General features: G+C 47.9%; 1 pseudogene; it reads right to left on the reverse strand.

Moving 5' to 3' along the window:
• Positions 1 to 5,532: 5,532 nt before the first annotated feature.
• Positions 5,533 to 5,650, reverse strand: LOC126471737 (5S ribosomal RNA; annotated as a pseudogene).
• Between the last annotated feature and the right edge of the window lie 884 nt (positions 5,651 to 6,534).

The following is a 6,534-nucleotide window of genomic DNA, read 5'->3' on the forward strand; positions in this document are numbered from 1 at the left end:
TCGGTGAAATGAAAAAACCAAGTGTTTCCGCAGTAGTGCAGCCAGAAGAGTATCCACAAGTAGAGAAGCTGAACAAAGAATCAAAAGGTGAAATCACAAATGCCATTAAATACGCCGAAAATCTACTCTGCGATTTGAATCTCGTAACGAATACATCGCCTAGCGTGATCTCTGCCAATTCCGTTGCAATTGGCGATGAGATATGTATAGCAATACAGGATCTCTTGGTCGAAAGACAGGTTAATATTGATGATTAATTCTTAGATTTCAACGAAGAAGATGAATTGGGAGAATATGATGCGAACCACAGACGGAGTGAATATTTGAAAAAATTAATAAATGAATATATCCTTATAATTTCGCACACCTTACACTGTTTGTTGATATTCTTTGAAACAAAATTGAAAAATTTGGTCGATTTTGAAAAAAGAGGACACCAGCAGGATTCTAACACAGTATCTCCACCGCGGTAGCGATGAACGTTTACCGCTGCGCTACGCTGACTTGCTCCAAATACGTCTAATGTTACGGATATACAGAGCTCGCAATGAACTTCAAAATCGTTTTTCTCAAAAACCAAGGCCCGTCGCTGAATAGCCAGCTACTCAGGGTAAGTGCCTCTACAACATATTTGAAGTGCATCAAAATCCGTGATTTACGGTATGGAGGGTCCCTATGTGCGATACGCGTCGGCGCTCCGCGAGGAAGTGATGTGATGTGGGGAGGGGGAAGGGGGTGGGGCATTAGGCCACAATGGTGCTGAGATGTCTCCCACTCCACTCCTGCCCTAGAAGTTGCAAGTGATAGATCACGAGGACGACCACACAACAAAAGCCATCGAAACTGATGTGGAGGGGTCCCCGGACGTTGCGGCAACGGTGATGCAACAAGAGCTGCAGGATTGAACAGCGCCCGAGGTCGAGATCTAGGCGCATAAACAAGACTCCCCGAAGCGTTGTAAGAAATTGCGTCTCGAATCTGGAGATTCGCCCCATCCCCATAAAGAGACAAAAATGATTCAAATGGCTGTCAGCACTATGGGACTTAACTTCTGAGGTCATCAGTCCCCTTGAACTTAGATCTACTTAAACCTACCTAACCTAAGGACATCACACACATCTATGCCCGAGGCAGGATTCGAATCTGCGACCGTTGCGGTCGCGCAGTTCCAGACTGTAGCGCCTAGAACCGCTCGGCCACACCGGCCGGCCATAAAGAGACACCTGATGATTCTGGCAACATGGACCTTTCCGACAAGGGCTAGCCGCCACCGGATGTCACTGAACAAATGCATTTGAATAGTCTAAGAATGTCGTGTCGTTCCGACGATCTGTCCCCTAAGGCGTTCATCGATCTTTCAGCAGTAGCGGTTGATGCTGCGGAAAGTTCACGAACACTATATACTAGTACAGAACCCGGCGTAGTAGAGACCCTCGCTGGTACCGACTGGGCTGAGCAGGACGAAGATATCACCGATGTGACTTCCTGCACTTAGTGGAGACTCGTATCTCTCTTCCACAACTGAGAGGAACTTATACCACGGGAAGACGTCGAACCGGCAACCTTCTGGGGGCGTACAATGAGACCACCGGCTTCGTAGATGTTTGCCAGTTCAGCATAGTGCGAAGATGGCGGATACTCGGAACCAGGCATGCAAAATAGGGACAGTTAATGTTAATACTATTAGATTGCCTGTGAAGCAACAGCTTTACCAGGAGATGCTTTATTTCTCAGATGTGGAATCCTGATGGCGCAGAAGATCTGTACTACTGCGTTCCAGGAAGTAGGCCTATACGGCTACATCTCGGAAACAGCACCGAACTCGGACAAAGATAGTGGAATGGGGATATTGGTCCGAGAGGTGGTCACAGTTCGTGACCTGGCTTATAGTCATTATGGAACTACACTGAAGCGCAAAAGAAACTGGTATAGGCATGCGTACTCAAATACAGAGATATGTAAACAGGCAGAATACGGCGCTGCGGTCGGTAGCGCCTATATAAAACATCAAGTGTCTGGCACCGTTGTTAGATCCGTTACTGCTGCTACAATGGTAGGTTACCAAGATCTAAGTGAGTTTGAACGTGGTGCTATAGTCGGCGCACGAGCGATGGAACACAGCATCTCCGAGTTAGGGATGAAGTGGAGATTTTCCGGCATGACCATTTCATGAGTGCACCGTGAATACCAGGACTCCGGTAAAACATCAAATTTCCGACATCGCTGCGGCCTGTAAAATATCCTTTAAGAACGGGACCAACAACGACTTAAGAGAATCGTTCAGCGCTACAGAAGCGCAACCCTTTCGTAAACGGCTGCAGATTTCAATGCTGGGCCATCAGAAAGTGTCACCGTAAGATCCATTCAACTAAATATTATCGATATGCGCTTTCAAAGTCGAAGGCCCACTCGTGTATTTTACATCTCGCCTGTGCCCGTCAGCACCGACATTGGACTGTTGATGACTGGAAACATGTTGCCTTGGCGGATGAGTGTCGTTTCAAATTCTACCAAGCGGATGGACTTGTACGGGTATGGGGACAACCTCATGAATCCATGGGCCCCGTATGTCAGCAGGGGACTGTTCAAGCTGGGAGGGACTCTGTAATGGAATGGGGCGTGTGCAGTTGGAGTGATATGGAGCTCCTGATACGTCTAAATACGACACTGACAGGTGACACGTACGTAAGCATCCTGTGTGATTACTGCGTCCATTCATGTCCATTGTGCATTCCGACGGACTTGGACAATTCCAGTAGGACAATGAGACACCCCGCACATCCAGAACTGCTACAGAGTGGCTCCAGGAACACTCTTCTGAGTTTAAACACTTCCTCTGGCCACCAAACTCCCCAGACATGAACATTATGGAGTATATCTGGGATGCCTTGCAACGTGCTGTTCAGAAGATATCTCCACCCCCTCGCACTCTTACGGATTTATGGACAGCCCTGCAGGTTTCATGGTGTCATTTCCCTCCAGCACTACCTCAGATATTTTTTGAGTCCATGTCACGTCGTGCTGCGGCACTTCTGGGTACTCACGGGGACCCTATACGATATTAGGTATGTGTACCAGTTTCTTTGGCTCTTCAGTGTACCTTCCGTACGGCGTCTGGCGATAACAGTTCATGGCATCCATATTGTCTTCGTTTATGCCGCATCCGGCAAAAGAAAACAGACGAGCATGCGCGAAATATATTCGATCATTTGCTGGTGGATAGAGACTTCGACTGTGTATTAGCTCCGAAGTATCAAACTCCACATTACAATACCTGTCGTGACCTACAAGCGATATGCTGGGAAGTGGACTTATCCGACACATAGGACACAATTCAGGGGAATCGCGATGGATATATCTACATCTACATCTACATCCATACTCCGCAAGCCACCTGACGGTATGTGGCGGAGGGTGCTTTGAGTACCTCTATCGGTCCTCCCTTCTATTCCAGTCTCATATTGTTAGTGGAAAGAAAGATTGTCGGTATGCCTCTGTTTTTTACTGGTTACTCGGCAAGCCGACTTGATCAGATATATGTTTCTGTTGGCCTGCGAGATAAGATTGTTGATGCTGAACGATAGCCCACTGCCTTTACCAACCATCAAGCCTATTTGTGTACCATTCTTGATTATTATTAGAAGATGCTTCGTGTGTTGTCATTTCGGGATTCGTTTCCAGAACATCATGCAGAAGCTCATCGTGTCAAGGCACGGATCCTACAGGCCATGCGAGTCGACTGGGAGGCATCCCGTTCCCGGCAGGGTGTCTAGACAACATCACTGGGGAACACACCTCGATGCATCATGTGTCGCGGGAACAAAAACGCTACCGCCGATCATTAGTCACAGTGCTTCATGACTTAGAGCGTCGTCAACTGATGACACAAAAGGACATTGCGGCTGGAATTTTGGAGCTTTTCCGCCACCTCTTTGCCGGAGCGCCGACGGATCAACGGATGAGGGAGGACATATTGTAACAGTTGCCAATGAAACTGACTGAAATGAGTAAGGCTGCTCTGATGGACTGCCTCGTGATGACTGGGTGTTGTGTGATGTCCTTAGGTTAGTTAGGTTTAAGTAGTTCTAAGTTCTAGGGGACTGATGACCGTAGATGTTAAGTCCCATAGCGCTCAGAGCCATTTGAACCATTTGCTCTGATGGAGCCACTCACAGAAGACGAAATAATGGGGGCACGCAAGAAAGGAGCAGCACATAAATCCCCAGGGTCAGATGGGTAACGTTAGAATTTTATCGTGAATTCGCGGAAATGATGGTGCCACAGTGGGCGTTGATGGACAATGAGCTGATGCAACCTGTCATGCGCGTGACGCCGGATTTTGTGACGGGTTTTATTCTTCCCATTGTAAAGTCGGAGCGAAGTCGCAATTCGAAACAATATCGGCCGCTCACCACGCTAAACAACGACTACAGAATCTTTGCACGACTGCTAGTGTCTCGTCTTGAACTTGCGATATCGAGGATTATCTCTCGTGATAAGGCACGCCTAGAGGTGCGAAGCAACATTCACTCTGGTTTAAGTAAATATGGTTATGCCATAGCCCTTGCAGGGACATGTCGAATGCGAGCAGCTCTAATATCGATGGATTTTGATCGTGCATTCGACAGGGTAAACCATGACTTTATATCGTCAGTTATGAGTCGAATGGCGGTTTCAACCGGCTTCTTCTCCATAGTTACGACGCTGATCCGAGGAGCTACATCAAAGGTGATGGTAAGCGGTTGAGAAGCGGGCTCAGTTCACGTAACAGCTCTGTGCGGCAAGGGTGCCCGATTTCATTGGTGGCTTTTGTGATATCACTCGAGCTGCTGATGCATGTTATGCGACGCTCTCGCAATGAAATAAAACTACACGAGTCCTCATTCATTTGTCGTGCCTATGCGGACGACCTGATACTCCTCATCCACTCAGGACATGAAGTGCGTCAGGCTGTCGGGCATCTCAATACTTACGGGATGGCGGCAGATACGGTCGTTAACATGACGAAGTCCAGTATAATTAATACACACTGGACGAGATCTGGAAGACGTGCCAGGACCTTTCCAGACGGTGGAAACGCTGCGGTGCCTAGGGGATCACATTTATTCGTTCTTTGAGGCGGTCAGCGACGGCGATTTGTCGGCGGCTGCTTCAGAGTGTTCGGTTGTCCATACGCAACAATTCGTTGAGAGCCCTCGACATAGTACATCGTGTACCGTACACCAACGGCCACCTCGCGTCACCGCTGCCACATGTAGTGCAGATCCTACAGGTACCGAAGGGTTTCGCGGACTGCCTCATGGTTGCCTTTGGATGCTATGTCAGTAGAAAGCACTCCGTTTTCAGGCTACAAGAGGCCCATCGGGACCATCCGACCGCCGTGTCATCCTCAATGAGGATGTGGATAGGAGGGGAGTGTGGTCAGCACACCGCTCTCCCAGTCGTTAAGATAGTTTTCTGTGAACGGAGCCGCTACTATTCGGTCGAGTAGCTCCTCAATTGGCATCACGAGGCTAAGTGCACCCCGAAAAATGACAACAGCGCATGGCGGCCCAGATAGTCACTCATCCAAGTGCCGGCCACGCCCGACAGCGCTTAACTCCGGTGGTCTGACGGGAACCGGTGTATCCACTGCGGCAAGGCCGTTGCCTGCTATGTCAGTACCTGGGGTGTTATTTAATATCAAGTACGACACGGTAACCCTATGGTTCCAGAACGGTAGCCTCAACCTCATGAATGTCCTCATCAAAGCTATGGCACTTTATCTCCCAGCAGTGGTTCGGAATTGGCATTAGCGAAAAAACGCCATACCATCAGCTCTGATAGATAAACTTCTTCCGCCATCGTTCGAACTCCGGTAGCAGTGGGCAGCGTCTCTTCTTCCTTGCACAAATATTCTCATTTTTTAATGGGTTATAGTTATGTTCGTCTGGAACTATCTTCCATGAGAACACCCACGACTGAGGAGATCTATTGCTGCTTGATGAGTCACCAAGACCGCAATGTCATGGAAATCAGACTTCCAGCGAGAGCTCGGCAGCATGTCTGGCGCCCAGTGCCTACGCCAATGCTGTTAATTGCAGTTCCAGCGACGTTTAAAGACGATAAGATACACGGTTTATGCATGTTGGCACATTCCACATTGAGAAGACGACTATCTCCTTGCTCTTTGCCACCACATGTGATTGGATAATGTTTACGAGTCGTACGAACGATAGTACACGGTTGCAACAACTCTCATAATGTTCCGATAAACGGTCGGCACCCGAAATAGGGATGCCATCCCAATGGCGGCGATAATTAAGTTTATCCGGCTGGACGCAAAATTTAATGATGCAGCACCGCGTGCTGCTGGGAATGCGATGCAGATCATTGTTTTCTTTTGACTCCCGCCCGTGACGAGGATTGTCACTTTTCTTTTCGTTGTACTAAAATAAAATAAAGCAGTATAAGGAGTATATGTGAAAAAACAACTTAAATTTCCTTCTTTTATTAATATTGAAATATTAAAAAAAGTTGAAAAATAAATAAATA

Source organism: Schistocerca serialis, chromosome 3 (genome assembly GCF_023864345.2).
Source record: "Schistocerca serialis cubense isolate TAMUIC-IGC-003099 chromosome 3, iqSchSeri2.2, whole genome shotgun sequence".
Classification (NCBI taxonomy): Eukaryota; Metazoa; Arthropoda; class Insecta; order Orthoptera; family Acrididae; genus Schistocerca; species Schistocerca serialis.